Below are 19965 nucleotides of genomic sequence, written 5' to 3' on the forward strand. Positions count from 1 at the left end.
TCGGAGATTTTTCCTTCTTTTGAAAATAGGCTCTTCTGTCTAGTTTAACTATTCTACTCATTATAAGTATTTCAGCCATAAACTTTTTCATAAGAGTATTTCCTTCTTCTGTACATAGGCTTTCTTCTATTGTAACAGTTATACTCACTATAAACATTACAGCTTTAAAATCTTTCATCGGAGATTTTTTCTTCTTCTAAACATAGGCTGTTCTCTCTGTTCTTTCAGTGTTCTACTGACTATGAGCATTACAGCAATTATTTGTTTCATCAGAGATTTTTCCTTCTTTTGAAAATAGGCTATTCTTTCTAGTTTAACTATTCTACTCATTATAAGTATTACAGCCATCAATTTTTGCATAAGAGTTTTTCTTTCTTCTGTACATAGGCTTTTCTTCTAGCCTAACTGTTATACTTACTATGAACATAACAGCTATTAAATTTTTCATCGGAAATGTTTCCTTCTTTTGAAAATAGGCTGTTCTTTTTTCATTACAAAGATTCATTTTCATCTTAGTTCCTTCTTCTTCTGAACATAGGCTGTTTTACTCATATACGTATTATAGCTATCAACTTTTTCATCTGAAATTTTACATCTTCTAAACTCTTTCTAGTTTAACTGTTTTGTTTCACGGCGGTAGTCTACTGCTGCTCTTTCTAGATTAAATGTTTTACTCATTATGAAGGTTACAGCCCTCAACAGAGTTTAAAAAAAACTTTTTCATCGAAATTTTTTCCTTCTTTTAAACATAGGCTGTTCTTTCTAAGTTTTAAAGAACTCGATTTAATTGCACTTAACCTTGTTAATCATGTTCAGACTGGAACTCTGAATTTGTTCCCAGTGTAACTATAATTTAGACTTTAAAACGCGAAAAACTATTAGTGGGTCCATTCAATTAACCCTTCAAAGACAACCAAAATTTCAAGGTTGAAGACCGTTTCCCTCAAACATTAAGCAGTTTTTTACCATCGAGTTGCCTAAGCAAACCATTCAACCTTACAGTACATTTTGCCTAGTGACCAGTTCGTCCTAGCGAACCGACCCATCCGGCCTAATGGCATATTCGGCCTAACGACCTTTTCGGCCTATCGACCCTTTCGGCCTAACGACGCTTTCGGCCTAACGACCCTTTCGGCCTAACGACCCTTTCAGCCTAACGGCATTCGGCCTAACGACATTCGGCCTAACGGCAACCAATCATAGTCCACACCGCGAAAATCGGGAGGTTACGGTGGGCGGGTCAGATTATCAGGATGGCGGATAGCAAACCGGCTAAAAAAGTTCTCGAGAGTCATCCGACCGGTACAAGAAGACGTGGTGCGCAACACTAGGCGGATCAATTAAGAGGAGGACGATCAGCGTACCCTTCGCAGAGTACGGAACTGGAGAAACACAACACAGCTATGGACCGGGTAGAATGGAGACAACTACTACGTTCATCAAAGGACACTTAGGTCTTAGTCTGACCGATAAAGTTAAAAAGAACGTCCTGTAAGAATCAACATCGATATGGTTTCGATTAAGTACTATCAATGATTCAAAATAGTGTCAAGTATTTTGTGTATTTCATAGTTCTTATATGAATACTCAAAAAACCATACCGCTGGTACCCTACGGGAATCCGGAATACCAAGCCAGAACCAGCCGGATTTCAGACTCCGTATCTCATTTGATAAAAACTACAATACGAGGACCACCCTACAGCCCGTGCTCTTCGTTCCAGAATCGTTTATCTATCTCGTATTAATTGTCTGGCTTGCCACCATAACCGAACATTTTACGTCCATTCATATCATCCAGGTCCACCAACCAGTTGTAGTACGTACTACAGTTTTGCTCCAAATAGTGCGCTGATCGTAATGTACAATACGTATGCAGCATTTAGTGGATTCCCCTATTACACCTTGTTGTAATAATATTACTGTATATCTTATGCCAATTTTTATCGTTTTTATTAACGTGTATTTTAACAAACGAGCTAATTCTACGCTTATTTAATGTCAATGAAACAGACTTTGTATTTTGTATTTGTATTTGATATTTGTAAATAATTAGATTTCGGTCTAGTTTTAATTTTTCAATGTTCAAAAATCTTTCAGCTTTGATTGAGGCTTTCCGCACCCCATTTTCCATCCCATTCGATTCGAATCCGTACTTCTCGAAGTCTGCTCAAGTGCTCAAAAACCCACACAACGATACCTACCGGCACCGACGACGATACCACCCGATGATCCTTCGCCAAAAAAAAACACCCGACCAACGAACAGCACACTGAACCAAAGCATCATCATGCAAGCGGCTGACAACTGATACGCTCGCGCCCCTTAACGATGAGCAGTCAGAAATCGGATGATGCTCATACGGTCTGATTCGATATCGGATGACGACACCGAATGCGCATCATTCGATTCCAGTAAGAAGTTCAAATAGGAATTCAAAAGTAAATCTTCTTGGTTTCTAATGCAAATAATTTGTAAAAGGAACGAAAGGAGGTTGCATTTTGTGCGCTATACGATTTGAAGCTTGAACATTTTTCTTTGATAGGTCTAAATATCTAAATATTTAAAAAAAAAGTTGCGTTTTCCATTGCATTTTAATTTATACTTTCTTTAATATAATGTAAAATATAAGAAAATCACAAATTTCATCGATGGAATTAATTTTTGGTGTTAACCGCTTGTCATCTCGTTCGCCATAAATTAAGCAGAAAGCTCCAGCCGACCTTCGTTTGTTCCGTTGTTTGCTCTGACCGCCTAATCCAACGTTCACCGGACATACTTGCGATGCGGGGATTTCTCCAAAAGCTTCCCGCTGCTGTCGCCTTCAATGACACAAAGTGAAAGAAATGAGTTTTCTGTATATTTTAAATGTATGCTTTATTACTTACATATGACGACTGTATGCATTAGCTCCTGGAAAAACTGATTGAACATGCAAAACAACTGGAAATTAAACGATGCAAAAATATATCTCTATCCCAAAATGGCTGCTTCAAGATTGAATTCCAAAATGAACCTCAAAATTCCATGTGTTTGCTAGTTGAACGGGCGTCTTATGTAGCAGCCGGTAATCGTAAGCGACGCATACGTACATCGAATGATTTGCGTTGTGGGGCGCGCTCGATGCAAACGTAGTCCAGTTTTTGGATGATTCTCATTGGATTGATTTCCCTCCCAATATCGAATGACGGATCATCCTGTAACCGTTCTCTTTGTAGGACAGTATTCGTCTGGCAATCATACGATATATTTGTGATTTGTCTTTCGGTCGCTGTAATCATTCGAAAACGAGCGTTTCAGATTTCGGATGAGGAGGAATGATGGATAATTCGATTTTGAGAGGATGTTTTCGTTCAGTGCAGCAGCCGGCATGGCGTCGCGTCGCTATTTTGAGGACTGAGGATTTCCATCTACCGCGTCGTCGCCGTCGTCGTCAGTGAGTATGGATGTTAGTCACGGGAAGCCCGCATTTTCACTTTCACTTCGACTTCGGCCAGCGCCGGGTGCGAACGTGCTTTTCCGAGTAGCGAAGTTTTCGCGATTCAACCAACCTACTCACCATCCATCCATCACTGGGCGGTCGAGTTTTCCAACTGCCAAAACCGAAACGGGCGCGCGCAACGAACACGTGAGCGTAGAATTTTTCGCGCGGTCGAAAGTAAAAGTGTTTTCTGTGTGTGATTTGCATTATTGGCCGGTCGGATGCTGCTATTTGGGAAGGAGATGTTATTGTTTCATATCACCAGAAAATAAATCAAACCCATCGCTACTGTTGTGTCATCATTCGGGTTGTGGTACCCTCGTTACTCTTTGAAGTGTTTTTGTGAAATTAATGTGTCTGTCTGGTGTCTAACTACCAAGTTCAAATCTCTGATTGTGACAAAGTGTATCCTGTAAAAGTCGAAAAGGCTGGAAAGGGAATCGAAAGGTTCCTATTTGTGGGAAACACTTGACGGGATATACCGAGATTTGTTTTCGCCGAGCTATTTGTGTGGTTATTCGTGAAGTGGGCTCGATCCACATAAATACAGAACAAAAGGAAGCTCTGTAAAGAAACAAACACCGAAGATTGTTGGTAGCCGTGTGTTCGTGGTAAACAATTCGTCAAATAGGTCACCTCTCCACCGTGGATACAGTAACGAGCACAACAATATAAATCGATGGTGATTTTGAAAATTGTAGCCGTTTATCGCTGGATGAGCATCGAGAATTTTTAAACAATTGAATGCGTAAGTACTCAACTATTATTTCAATATGTAGTTTATAATATTAACAGCATAGTATTTAGTATATTTATCGACCGTGAAATAAATGAATTAACTGGAAATGTAAGTCCTGATCAGTGCTGAAAATTTCATTTCGTCATAGCTAGATTCAACCACCTACAGCTCATTTTAGAAGCTAAACCTGAGAAAATGATATATGAAAAACTTGTGCGGCTAGACCAGTTCTACAAGAAAGTCACGGAAAACCCGCTATTTTTCGAATATTTAAGGTAAATGTCACGGACTACCTTTGAAATATGCCAAATGATATTCACCGTGAATATCATTGGCGTTTTTCGAAGGTAGTCCGTGACATTTACCTTAAATACTCGAAAAATAGGTTTTTCCGTGACTTTCTTGCAGAACTGGTCTAGTCGCACAAGTTTTTCATATACCATATTCTCAGGTTTAGCTTCTAAAATGAGCTGTAGGTGATTGAATTTAGATATGACGAAATGAATTTTTCAGCACTGGTCCTGATGCTATTGCCTAGTGAACCTCTCACAGACGTCTGAGTTTTGCTACCACTAATTTTCAAATTTGGAGGTGGTGGAGTGGGAGGAAATGCTGAACTATTGTAGCCAACTTGGAAAGGGCGGTGGTATTGTGTGGTGTGGGGTCAAGCTTGGTTTTGACAGAATTTGCCCTCCCAATAATTTGACCAAGGGACGATTCAAATATCACGTCCTTCATTTTTCAGGATTTTTAAACCCCTCTCTCCCCCCTAGTTTGGCATTGATTGACGTTTCAGTCCCGTGTATTGCACCTTTTTCAAGGGATTACTTAAAACAATATGCATCATTAGAACATAGGCACATTACAAATATACAAAATAGCCGTTTAAATTCTTCTAGACTGAGAAAGCTACAGCAACTAGTTTACAACATAGAACAAAAGTTATTAGCTTCTGACAAACAACCAAACTTTTTTATGCATACCCGAACAGAGGAGAATAGAAAATTGATAACAACAGAATCAAATACCCTGTTTTTATATCATAATTTGTTATTGTTAACTTATCGAAATGTATCTTTTCAATAACTTGTTTTGTTGGGCAATCTTATTTTGTTAAGTTCAAGTTATTGGGATGTATCCACAAGATAATATTTCAATAATATATTTTGTTGTAGAACAGGTTTAGTTATTGTTCTACTATAGAGAATGGACAAATATGTGATGAACAATAACACAACAATAACAAGTTCACAATTTTTCTGTTATTAAGTTGTTATTGATCTAACAAAACATGTTATTTGACTACATTCTTTTTGTTATGATATTTGTTATTTTGCCGCTTATGACAGACAAGTTAATAACATAGAATTTTATGCTAATATCATAAAAATTACTAATTCCATTCGGAATCGTGTTCCAAGTAAATTAAAGTAGGAGAAGTTAATCTAACTCAAGTAAAATACACCCATTTTCATCCTATTCAAAATGAACTTATTAAGCGTTTTTTTTTGTAGGTATTTTTGTTGAGAACTAGCAAGCATGATAGCAAAAAGAACGGATATTGTTTATCCAGAGAAATCATCCAACCTGGCGGAGTAAAGAAGAAAAAGAAAACCTATTCCGCAAACGTCAAACTACTACACACTTTAAAAATTAGTTGGATTTTTTCTATTTTACCACAATACAATCGGTGTCTATATCGTCTGTTTTCAAGTAGGATGAACATAGGGGCATATGATGAAGAAGGGTACCCATACCCTACAGCAGTTTTTAAGTCACAACGAAAAAATGGTAACGGTTTTAAAGTTACACATCCCTAGACCGGTTTTTGTTCAATTGTTTGGATCTTGAAGATTATGACAAGAGATTGGTAGAAGTATTCTGAAAGGCGATTGAGCCATCGCCCAGATATGGTAACAATGGGTATTATCGGCAGGTTTGTTCTCTTCGTCACGGAGGGTTTTTGTCAGCCAATTTGCCTGAAACCTGGCCATATAATTCAGCTTAGTTGGGAAGGATTTGAGACCAACTGAGTTCAATAGGTTTCAAAAAACCCCACAATACGAAGAGAACAAAACGGCCGAGAATAATTTCCCCTATATCCTATTCAAAATTTACAGCTTAGTTTTGAACATAATTTCTGGATCCCTACACTGAGGATACTGTTCGTATGTTTTTCATAGTTTACATCTTATGTATCTCGACACGAATGCCACTCTAGTGGTAAAGTGTCTTTAATAAACTAATAATAATAATAATAATCTTATGTATCAGTTATTTTTATTTTTTTCATCATTTCATAGTTCTCGTATGCATTTCATACATTGAAAAGCGAAATCCATAAGAATTGTCGTATGAAAAATCTCATAAGAAGCATCGTATGAAAATCATAAGATGTGTTATGAAACACCATTGCTAAAAGACAACAAAACCTTTTATTGGCTTCTAACCACTTCAACTTCCGAAGCGTCGATGGGCGAATGAGGCGAACCTTGACGTTCGTGGTTCGATTCCGGGTTGCGATTTTTTAAAATTTGTGCAAAATATTTCATAAAAATATGTATGATAGTCATAAGATATGGTTTCAGTTTTTATACGTTTTCGGTATGATTTTCATACGTGAGTGTTATGAAATTTATACAGTAACAGTATGACAATAATAGTTGGCGCTTTGAATCCAAAATCATAGTTTATAACTATGATTTTCGCAAGAAATTCTTGTGGCAAAAAATCATAGTTGATTCGTACGATTTTCGGAGTTGCACTATCCTCAGTGTAGGGATGTTCAACATCTTTTTCAGTATTCAGTAATTGAATACTAGTCTCATTTGAATCACGTAGATTTTTGATATTTACGAAATATTTGGAACATTCACAATGAAGAAAAATAGTAGAAAAAAAATCGTATCTGTTTCATTGCTATGGAGGAAATTTGAACATCCCGTAAAATATGTTTTGCTCAGTGGTCTGAAATTTGAACAACATTTCGGCAAACGAATTTTGAAAATTGGTTAAGCAACCGCAGAGGTATAACTGGCTAAACGTATAATGTACATGTCTAAAGGTTCAATCTGCAGAAGAGAGGCTCTCTTTGGTTTCCCTTACTAACCTTACTTACTTACCGGTCAGGCTAAGGCCGGGGTGGCCTCTGCTGTACATAGTAGCCGCCTCCACTCCACTCGGTCCATGGCTGTTTGTCTCCAGTTCCGCACTCTGCGTAGAACTGGTCCGCAGATCGTCCTCCACTTGGTCGACCCACCTAGCTCGCTGCGCTCCACGTCGTCTTGTACCGGTCGGATGACTCTCGAGTCTCGAGAACCATTTTAGTCGGGTTGCTATCCGACATCCTGATGACGTGACCCGCCCACCGTAGCCTCCCGATTTTCGCGGTATGGACGATGCTTGGTTCTCTCAGCAGCTGATGTAGCTCGTGGTTCATTCGCCTTCTCCAAGTCCCGTCTTCCATCTGCACTCCGCCGTAGATGGTACGCAACACCTTCCGTTCGAAAACTCCAACGGCGCGTTGGTCCTCTGCACGTAGGGTCCATGTTTCGTGCCCATAGAGGACGACCGGTCTAATCAGCGTTTCGTAGATAGTTAACTTCGTGTTACGGCGAACTTTATTCGATCGTAGAGTTCTGCGGAGTCCAAAGTAAGCACGATTTCCTGTCACAATGCGCCTATGAATTTCTCTGCTGGTGTCGTTGTCGGCGGGCACCAGTGAGCCCAAGTACACGAATTCTTCAATCGCCTCGATTTCATCACCGTCGATATAAATTCGGGGTGGCGGGCGCGGTGATTCCTCCCTGGAGCCCTTTGCCATCATGTACTTTGTCTTCGACACATTAATGACTAATCCGATTCGCCTGGCTTCACTCTTTAGTCGGATGTACGGTTCCGCCATCGTCTCAAATTTACGAGCAATAATATCAATATCATCGGCGCAACCAAGCAGCTGAACGGACTTCGTGAAAATCGTCCCACTCGTGTTTATCCCCGCTCTCCTTATTACACCCTCTAAAGCAATGTGTCAGCGTAAGCTGTCCCATGTTGAATTCCACAGATGCCATCAGGATTCCCGGAAAATGTTCAGGGCTCCTTCAGAGATGCTTCAGTACAGCTTTTTTATGCGTATAAACTGATAATGGTGTGGCTTTTAAGTGAAAAAAATAACATGGATAAATTAGAGTGACTGGAAGCGAGAGTGGCGTCATGTTCCAATTTTGACAGGTCTCCTGTTCGTTTCAAACGGAAATTTGTATGGGTTTGACAGATGATCGCTGTTCCAATTTTGACATTGACGCCACTCTCCCTTCCAGTCACTCTAGGATAAATAATTGACAGCTTATGCTGCAATCGAATATGGGACAGCTTATGATGATGGTTGTGTACCCACGATCAGCGCAAGGATTGCCTATGGCTGCAGAGTCATACCGGAAGGGAATGATCTACCTGATGGTTTGTTGTAGCAGGGTAAGCTAAATTCACTGGAAACCTTCGGAAGACAATGGTTGTTATCTCGTGACAAAGTCTGGCCACCCCACGAACATTTTCCAAGAAACCAGTTCATTTAGCTTCCTTAGGCTACCCCTCCCAAAATCCCATATATCATGTAATTTAAATATAACTAATTATATAGTTGACCAATTACCTGATTTTACCTGAACAGCGCTGAAACAAATAGTTATTATATTAAAATTATAGTTATAATCAAGCAATAACACTGAAACAAATGGAGTAGTAGTAGTGAAAATACAAAAATAAAACAAAACACAAAAAGTAAACCAAATTTGGTCTTGTAATTTTCCTGCATTTAAATTAACCGAGCTGGAGAATTACGAAATCAAAATTTGTTATGGTAGATTTTACGCCGTAAAAAGTGATCTACCCACGTTACGGGTTCATCGAATATGGGACAGCTTATGGTGACAAAACTAAACATGGGACAGATTGATTTAATGTTGTTTTCAAAGAGTTTCTGAATAATTTTCATCCTATCTAATTCGATCGTGTAGTGAGCGCATTTTGTTTGTTTTTGTAGGTATTCTTAGCAGTTTTGTTCTCTTTCTCAAATAACATTTATTGTGAATGTAAACGTCAACAAAGCGTCCTCCTCAATATGGCTTGATAATGAGTTTCCGAAGCACTTGCTTCGGCCAACTCCAGGTCGAAGATAGTTATCGCTTGTCGAACTCAAATCGAGGAGCTGAATTCAGCAAACGTTGTTCACTTTGTATGGGTACCTGGTCATTTTCCCATCGCTGGAAATAAATGGCTCGCACTGGAGCATCACATGACTTCATTGGCTCTGAGCCAGCTATTCCGATATCGAAGTGTTGGGTAAAGCTTCGGATTCACACCTGGGCTACTACTCAACACAGAAAATACTGGAATAGTTTGGAGTCATGTCGTCAAACCAAATTGTATTGTACTGAGCCATCTCCAAGGGTGGCGAAGTATCTTACAAATCTGTCAAAGCAGAATTGCAGCATTCTGGTCAAAGCATTGACTGGCCACAGCCGACTCAGCTATCACATGGCGAATATTCAGCAAGCTGATTCATTTGCATGTGATAGGAACTTCGTATCATTTGATATGCAACTGTCCAGTTTTTGCGCAACTGCGTTTCCGAGTATTCGGTAAACACTTATTAAGTGAAACTGACTTCAGAAACCTGAATCTTCAGGATGTTCTGTTGTTCTTAACCCGCTGTGGTTAAGAGCTATGGGCTCTCTTTCGCTTTATGCGTTATTACAGTGCCCTTTTCAGGGCACCGTTTGAACCCATTGTGGTACGTTTATGCGTTAGTATCCTCTTCCAGGGTACTTTTCCTATTTCCCTACCTGTCCTTATCCCCATCCTTATCCATATTTCCTTCCTTCTCCCTCAGGTAGATGATGAAATAGGCTATTATTTGGGACATTTCTGCTCCCAAATGGAGGATAACGTGCCTCTGGAGCCGGCCTTCTGATACCTGTATCAACAAATATGGCTACCCCGGAACATCTAGCACAGGTTCCACGGGGGTGTTATCGGGGACATTTCTGGTTTGCAACCAAAACATGCAATGCACCGTATCAATCTTAATGATTTCGAGAGAATGGGGCAGAAAAAATTGACTGAAGTATGTATCAACTGATGTGGCCGCTCCGGAACACCTGGGACAGGTGCCGCGGGGGCCTCTCAAACAGACAAACCCGAAATCCCTCGAAACGTCCCTGAAACCTCCGTAGTTCCATTGAAACGCCCTTGTAATCTTCATAATCAATATGAAATGCCTCTGAAACCCCTTTGGACACCTTTAATAGGCTCCAGAAACCCCCTGCAAGGCTCCTGAAAACCCCTGGGAACGCCTCTGAAATGCTATTGTGGTATATCCAGTATTCCTGACAACACTTGCCATGCCATGGAGTTGAATGTTTATGAACTGATCGAGTTTCGTCGTGTCAGCATTGCATGTGCGCGCGGTCCCACGGTCTGGTCTGACCGCAGTTCAAAGACACATCGATCGTATGATCGTCCAAGCCCCTCCCCAATCCAACTTTGTATGTGTTAGTAATTAAGTAGGTCTAAGAAATATCATGAATAAAGCACAAGCCATTATTGTCAGAACCAACGTAGAGTGAAGTCCGATTCTTCAAGAGAACTCCCGTGGAAAACCTAATCTACCTCATTATCAAATGTCCTTAAACTTTTAGGAACGCCCTTTAAATGTTCCTGAAACCCTCTGAAACTTTCTGAAACGACCCTTGTAACGCCCTTTAAAAGCTCCTGAAATCCCCTGAATTCTCCTTAATGAGAAACATCAGAGGATACAAATATGGCTGCCACAATGGCCGACTTGGAACCCTACTCACGTTTTCAAGAGCATCAATCTTACAAATTCGTAAACAAATGCGCTCGATTGGAAAAACCTACCTCTTTTTGCAGGTGAGCAAAGCCAGGATAAACAATTGTGGCTTGGTTCGATACTTCGTTCGTAAGATTTGTGCCTCTAAACTTTGCAAGCAAAATTGCAATGGGATTTCTTGATGTTTCAGTTTAAAGCCATGGGTGAAACTACTGGGGTGCCGGGGGTGTCAGGCACCCCTGGAATTTAAATGCTTTGCTGTGAAATATGGGGCGCTAAATATTTAATGGATGAACCAATGAATATTTGCTTATAGTGCCATCAAAACCTGACAGAACCCAATGAAAAGGCTCCTGAAATCCCGTGAACCAACACCCTTAAACGCCCCTGAATCTCCTTAGAATCCCTTTTTGGGCTCCCTGGGAACTTTCTGGAAACTCCCTCAGCCCCACCTCAAATGCCCAGGAGCAAGGCATGCCCTCGCGAACTAGATTCCCTTATTAACCCGGGAGCGATCGCGTCGTGTACTGAGTACACGCACCATGAAATATGCACGCCTGTGGTACACAGCGTGAACGTGGCGTCGTAGCAGGTAGTCAAAGACGCGACAGCTCGAGGGTTAAAGCTCAACATTATTTAATTTATGGACAAATTTCCCTCCATGCACCGATCGAAGTAGGCAGTGACCGTGGATGATAGTGTTTCTGTTTTTTTGGCAGATTTTTTGCTTCTCTTACTTTCACGATTGCGCTGACGATTCAGCTGGAGCTCTTCCACCCGGATCTTAACCTCCAACATGGAGAAATAGGATTTTGATTGATTATTTAGTCGGAAGTCCTTCTACTCGATGTGCCGCATTTCTAGCGATTGCGTGTTTGGTTTGGTAGCGCAGTAAGTTGATGATGATGATGATAACGATGAGAGATGACAGATGAGAGATAAAGGATAAGAGATAAAAGAATTCTCTAAACATGAGATAAGAGAAAAGAGATATAGATGAGAGATTGGAGATGAGAGATGATGATGATGATGGTGATGATGATGATGAGAGAAGAGAGATGAGAGATTAGAAATGAGATGAGAGATGATGATAATGATAATGAGAGATGGTGATGATGATGATGATGATGATGATTGTTGCCGATACTGGCAGCACTGCGTGGAATCGTTTAGCGATGCCCCTGGTTCGAAGTCTACCCTTTTGTACGCGAGTGACATGGGAGAGATACCTATGGCTAAACTGTCAAAAATGTCCATAGCTTGAGTCAGTTGTCAGTTTCAGTTGGAACAATCATTAAATTATGCAAGTCAGAACTTTGTATATTCTACACGATCAGGACCAAATTGACTGCAAATATTTAATATATTGAATTCGTTGAATTGAAACGCCCCTAGAAACAATCATATTAGTTAGGTTGAGTACATGGGCAGTTGAACTAATTAAGTATTATTGATATAGTAAGTAACATGAATTGGCTTTAAAATCCTTCGGCAAGAATTGAATTCATTGTTTAGTCCCCAGGTAATCAACAATTGTAAGAAAGAGTGGATACAATTTGTTGGATAGTTTGCACTAAGAAAGACTAAATTGTAAGTATAAATTCACGTTGCACTAGTATATGTTGACTAATAAACTTTCTCCAGCTTCAAGAATTGCGACACAAACAAAAAGGTGTGTTTCTCTGAAGAGGTCCGAAAGCGATATCCAACAATGATGATGATATCGAGAGGTTTGAGATTAGATATGAAAAAATATCATAAGAAATGAAAGATGATTATGAGGAATGAAGAGAGATTATTATGAGAGAAAATGATGATAATGAGATGTGAGATGAGAGATGAAAAATGAGAAATAGTAAATGAGAGATGATTATTAGAGATAAGAGATTATGACGACGATGAGAGATGAGAGATGATAATGATGATGATGATTATAATGAGAGATAAGAGATGATGATGATGATGATGATGATGATGAGAGATGAAAGTTCGGTGATAAAAGATGAGAGATGTGAGATTAGAGATGAGAGATGGTGATGATGATGATTGTGATGTTGACGATGATGATGATGATGATGATGATGATGATGATGATGATGATGATGATGATGATGATGATGATAATGATGATAATGATGATGATGATGATGATGATGATGATGATGATGATGATGATGATGATGATGATGATGATGATGATGATGATGATGATGAGAATGATGAGAATGACGATGGTGAAAGATGAGAGATGATAATGATGCTGAGAGATGAGAGATGATAACGATAATAAGAGATGAAAGATGATGATGAAGAGAGAAGAGAGAAGAGAGATGATGTTTTTTTTTTAATTCTTCAAGTCCTCAACCTAATTTACAGCTCTTTGGTCCACTAGGGCACTACGCATACTGGGACAGGATACCATTATCGACAGACAAAACCTCTTGCGCTCTGGATAAGCATCCTAGAGGTTTGGCGTCTTCTACGAAAAGGCTTGGAGTAATGTGGACCAAATTTTGGTAACTCGATATTTGATCTAGATAAGTTAGAACTGATCTAGATCAGTTCTATCTTTTCACAGAAGCCTCGTATCAAAAAAATTAATTCGACAAAGTTGTTTGTTGTTATGTTTTTGACATATCTTCCGAAGACACTAATACTCCACAATTTACGTAGATGGTGCTATCTGACATTTAATCAAAAGTACTCCAAAAAATCAATTTTGACCATTTCTTTATGTGTTGATGTTTTATTAATCATGATCTAGATCAAATATCGAGTTACCAAAATTTGGTCCATATTACCCCAAGCCTTTTTGTAGAAGACGCCAAACCTCTAGGATGCATATCCAGAGCGCTAGGGGGCTGTCCATTAATTACGTAAGGGAAATTTTACGATTTTTCAACACCCCCACCCCCCCCCCTTGTAAGATTTTTTGTATGAGAACCCAAATATTTTTGTATGGCGCGTAAGATTTCCCAAACGCCCCCCCTCCCCTCATAGACCCTTACGTAATTAATGGACAGCCCCTAGAGGTTTTGTCTGTCGATAATGGCATGCTGCCCCAGTGTGCTACGTGAGCGATTTCAATTGGCAGCTGCACTTAAATTTTGGTACAGCGCCCAAATGTTTTCTATTGTTATTCTACTATATCGAACGGGTTGCCTTTGCGCTGCTGTCACTTTTCTGCCCTGTCCATGGTAGAATGATCAGCACGAAGATGTTCCTTTTCCAGCCCGATTGGGGATTTATTATGACATGCCGTTAGCCGATATCCAAGCTTCCGTGTCCGTTAGAGTGTATGCTCAGAAGAGAGTCAGGTCAAATACTAAACTAGGTCTTTGGCCTAGTCAAAATAGCCTGAACCTGGTGCGAGACCTGGTGTTTCATCCCAGGAAGCATAGAACCAAGGAGTGACGTTAGCTTCTTAGCATCGTCACTCTCACCAATTTCACGTATTTCACTCCAGTTAGCTTAGCGGTTAAGGCTATGGATCGCCAATCCGGGGACGGCGGGTTCGTTTCCCGTTCCGGTCGGGAAAATTTTCTCTATTACTTGGGCATAGAGTATCATTGTACTTGATCTTTCATTGGTTTTGATCACCGTTTACTTTATTTGTTGGTTTTAATTGGTTTTTCTCGGTGATGTTGAATGTCATTTAAAAAACCATTTAACGTTTCAACCTACTTTTTTTTTCGGTCATCATCAGAAAAATTCCGCCGCCCGTTCGTCTTCTACGGCGGTGTTCTTAATTCTGAGAATTAAGAACACCGCCGTAGAAGACGAACGGGCGGCGGAATTTTTCTGATGATGACCGAAAAAATAAAAAAGTAGGTTGAAACGTTAAATGGTTTTTTAAATGACATTCAACATCACCGAGAAAAACCAATTAAAACCAACAAAAAAAAAAAAATCATTGTACTTGCCTCACAATACAAATTCATGCAATCGCAGGCAAAGAAGGCCCTTCAATTAACCCGGGAGCGGTCACGTCGTGCGCTGAGTACACGCACCATGAAATATGCACGCATATGGTACACAGCGTAAGCGCGGCGTCGCTGCAGGTAGTCAATGACGCATCTGCTCGAGGGTTAACCTTCACGTACCCGACCCCGGCAACTCATTTTCAAAATGTTGGCATTTCGTCAATTTTCATCCGATTTTTTTTTTTGAAGTCGCCCTCAATCGATCATAAATTGGTGCTAGTTTATTATACTGACGTGGCCATGTAATATCCGGAACCATAATTCCGGAGATCTTGCGAATTGTACTGGGGTCAGGAGGTAATGGTGGGGTATGTTTTGCCAAATGGCTAAAAGTGATTATTTCATGTGTTATTGTGTTTGAGAGGCCCCCGTGGAACCTGTTCCAGGCGTTCCGGAGCGGCCACATCAGTTGACACATACTTCAGTCAAATTTGTCTGCCCCATTCTCTCGAAATCATGAAGATTGATACGTCGCACGGCATATTTTGCTTGCAAACTAGACATGTCCCCGAAGACACCCCCGTGGAACCTGTGCAAGATGTTCTGGGGTGGCCATATTAGTTGATACAGACTTCAGTCTACCGTTTCTGACTCAGTCATTCGAAATCATGAAGATTGATATGTCACACGGCATGTTTAGGTTAAAACCCAGAAGTGTCCTCAACGAGGCCCCGCAGAACCAGTCACGGGGATCCAGGTGGGCCAACTTATTCAAATCTGGTTATCGCAGCTGTGTTTCACTGTTCGCAACAAAAAGTTCGCTGAACATCGAAGGTTTGAACACAATAACACATGGAATAATCACTTTTAGCCATTTTGGCAGCCCCCTGACCCCAACATAATCTGGAATATCTCCGGAATGGTTCCGGATATTGCATGGCCACTTGAGCAAAGTAAACTAGCACCAATTTATGATCGATTGAAGGCGACTTAAAAAAATCGGATGAAAATGGATGAAATGCCAGCATTTTGAAAATGAGTTGTCGGGGGTCGGGTACGTGAAGGTTAATAATTGTGGAAGTGCTCAAAGAACACTATGTTGAAGTGAGCCATAAAGGAGAGAAAGAAGAAGACTTACCAAAAAGCTGAGTGGTTGGTACGAGATGTCCCCACTTAATGGCTTCGTTGTAAAACCAATAACACCTGCCCAACAGGCGTGGTCGTTAATGCTTGTAATGCATTTCCGATGTACTGCAAACATTAGTAATAACAAGAAAAATTGTAGAAGTAGTCGATTCTATCATATTCCAGGATTCTTTCTTTGCATGGCTGTGTTCGTGTAAACTAAACAGACTAGGATGACATTTTTTCATGTTTACGTTACATACCGCAAACTGATGACCGTTACTGTAGCCGCGAAGCAGGAAACAGGAAGCAGGATTTGCGGAAAGTTTAATACTTTTGAACAAATGAGAAAATAGGTCCATAAGTATTCTTTGCGGTGAGATGGCCGCATACATTATTGTCGACATATGGAATTTAATCTGAAGTGTTTGCAGGAGGAAAAAAGCTACGGCAAGGTCAAATGTTTGCTATCTGCTGCTTACGGGAGCACAGAAGTAAGTTGAAGGGTGTTTTATCGCTTGAAGTGGTTTTTATTCTAGTAGAAATAGAACACGTTACCATTGAAAGTTGAACTCAATAAAGAAAAAAATATTCAATAAAAAAAAAAAACCGTAAACTCAATTTAACCAACAATTTCATCAATCATCATCATGACGTGTTTTACCAACGCACTTCACCGTTCCGGATGGTTGTGCTGGCGCAGAATTTTCCCAAGAAAGGGAACATCCCGACGCGTCAGGAAGGAGAAATTTTCAAACAACACGTGACCGGCCAACTCGTTCCCACTTTCCATTTTTGCGTGTCGATTGCAAATTACTTTACCGAATGCTAGTCCTAGCTCCTGGATGGACGTCTTGGGCCGAGTTGTACGTGTATTTGAATTGCAAATGAGTCTCCGTAGAAAGTTTTTCGACTGTGCAAATTCTTGTTTAATTTTCTACGCATTGTTGTTTTCTGCTCCAACAAGTGTTTAGCGGTGGATCAATTAGTGTAATCTGCTGATATGCGTGGAATAATTTTGATTAATTACAAAAAAATGAAATTTTCGTTTTGTTTTTGGGAGCCCATATAGCTTCTACCGTTGAACGGAGAATTCTCCAGCAAGATTCTCGAGAATATTTCGTAATGGAAATTTGCTTGAGTACAATAAGAATCTACGGTTATTCGAAAGGATAAGCGACTGCAAAATATTAATAATTCTGACTAAGCTACTAAACCTCTCAATAGGTCCTATCTGAAAAGTGAGGATCTATTTGTTTCCCCTCTTCTCTACCACCAAAATCGCGGTTGATTTGCTTTTTGCTTACGAAAGTGCACTTAAGCAGTGTTGTAAGGTATGAATTTTACGCGACTAGCGTATAGCGTATCACCGATTCCAGTCAACGTTTTCCAAACAATTTTCATATTTTTGCGATGGTAATTGTTAATCGCAATGATATTGTAACATAAAATCCCATACCATGGAATAGCAATGCATTTGAGAACTAAAGATTATGTTGCTTTTTGCCTCTCATTCTGAAAAACAACCCATTTTACAAGCGCTCAATAAACAAAAATCTAGTAAGAATCCCAAATTGTGTTTCAACCCTCAGCTAGAAACTGAAGAAATCTAGACACATAATCATCCAGACCGCAGTAATTCAAAGAGTAAAATATACATATTTATTATGCAATCGGACGAGCCCGCACTAGCGTTTCATTCACGAAGACCAATTGCTTGAGGCGAATATCTTCCGACAGCTCTTATGCACGCCCGGGAAAACCGTTACTGCCTTTCAGAGAAGAAAAGACAAAGCCAAATCCGGTCTCCGCCTGGGCCTGGAAAATGAACAGCACATTTAATGAGCTCATTCGACGTTTGTGTCATCGCAGAGTCTTCGTTGTCTGTTACTATCACCGACAGTCGGATACATAATTTAAAAGCCTGAGACTTTTGACCTTTGGGAACGTGCCGCCGCCATCCATGAGCAGCGGACGAAAGCCGAGCCGAACCTGCCGGGATGGTAGCAATGATGCGGGTGGATGGCGTTGAGTCAAATTTCCAGTTTCGCGTTGAAGAATTGTCTTCGAGAGAGCAAAAATCGGCAAATAGACATCATGGGTATATGAGACATTAGCAGGCTGTAATAGGATTGGAAACATATTTCGTTGTTGTTTTGTCTGCTAGAAATGTATTAGAAATCACAAAAAAAAACATCATTTCGCAAAAGCACCGATTCCCGAGAAGTGTTGATCAACTTTTTGGAGCAGGATTGTTTCGCCACTTCTGCTGCAACCTCGGCGTTTCAGCGCCGAGGTCACATATGACCCCACCGGCTCCAATGGTTCAATTTGGAAACAACCCATTAACAACCATGCGCCTCCTTTACCTTCTGTGATGGAGCCGCTTGGTATTTTATTTATTTATTTTGTCACCCCAAAAGGCGTTTTACCCCCTTCATTTTTCAGCGTTAAAAGTAACATTTTTTATGCTGGGTTGATTCGATCTAACAAAATTCCGTTAGAGAAATCCGGCCCAAAATGCACTGATGGGGTAAAATGACCGTACTCATAAAATTATTCCAGGATGTGCTTTGATCATTACTATAGATAAATGTTACCAAGATATGCTGATCGCTTAATTTCCCAATAAAAATTGATAACATCCGGTTTTCTGATGATTTTATTATCAACCATGTGTTTCCAAGGAGATTGAGAAACACATGGAGGCGCATGGTTATTGATTAGGGTGTTCCAAAATTGCACATAGTCAAAAATCTTGAGAGCTCACCCTGCAAATGATAGCTCAGGGTGTTAGAAACAAACTTTTGTATGACGGAAACTTTTAGAAATGATGTTTAGAGGTCGCCCCGGCTACATTTTTGAAAAATTATCATTTTTTGTAGTAAATTTCATACAAATATTTTTTTACGGTACAAAAATTGGCCATACCCACCATTTTTATATTTTTTACAGCTTGATATGGACCCAAACTACTTGGAAAAAATAATTAACGACATGTTTTGCAGGTAAATTTTTGATACTGATTTTTTGAATTTTGCTAAAATTTTTAATATTTTTATATACTATGCATTTTACCCATCATAAAAAGTTTCTCAACCTAATGCTTAATTTAAATAATTCTTATAAATTGATAGGAAATTTTACGAGAAAAAACTTTGCTGAAGCCAGCATGGCGTTTTTTCTATCCGTTTTAGAGCTGTTCACGATTTACGTTCTGATGGAACTTGAATTTTTAGGTATTTTTCTACAAATGTTACACTAGTTTACAGCATTTTTGAACTCGGTAAGCTGATGATCGTTTTTGGTGTAGAATCATGCCCTGAGTTCGAAAACGTGAAGGAAAAAAATTACAGTAGAGCGGAAATTTTTTCGACTTTCCATACAAGGTTGATAATTTGATATCGATTTTTGTTCTATTTTTAACCAAAGTCGCTCACTTCACACATCTCATTCTCCGTAATCAATGCTCCGATTTAGCTGAATTTTTTACTGTAACTCGCCTACATATAATATGTCAAATAATCGTTGAGAACGAATTTTTAAAATGTTTTTTTCTTATTGAAAAAAATACATTTCTTCATATATTTTTGGAAAATTTGCTGAAATTTAAGGAGATCGTCCCCAAATTTTTCATCAATCTGACGCATCCCCGAATTTCATCAATCTGACGCAAAACTTGCATTCAGATGATCGAATGGTATTATATTCAGCTTTTAATTTATGGAAAAAGATTGAAAATTGGTTGAACAAAACGCAAGTTATTTGAATTTTATTAAATTCCATATTTTAAAAAGTTAAAAAAGTAAAACTCGATATTGAGCTAAAACTCAAAAACTGTTCTACTT

The 19965-nt window shown here is 39.6% G+C and overlaps 1 protein-coding gene across 1 annotated transcript in view; it reads left to right on the plus strand.

Annotated features, from left to right (window-relative positions):
• Positions 1 to 3422: 3422 nt before the first annotated feature.
• LOC134291682 (neuropeptide SIFamide receptor-like) overlaps positions 3423 to 19965 on the plus strand; it is a 144463-nt gene continuing 127920 nt past the window's right edge. The window contains exon 1 of the mRNA XM_062859755.1: positions 3423 to 4228. The gene's annotated coding sequence lies outside the window, so the exon portion shown is untranslated. The remainder of the gene's footprint in view (positions 4229 to 19965) is intronic.

The sequence above is a fragment of the Aedes albopictus genome, chromosome 3 (assembly GCF_035046485.1).
Source record: "Aedes albopictus strain Foshan chromosome 3, AalbF5, whole genome shotgun sequence".
NCBI lineage: Eukaryota > Metazoa > Arthropoda > Insecta > Diptera > Culicidae > Aedes > Aedes albopictus.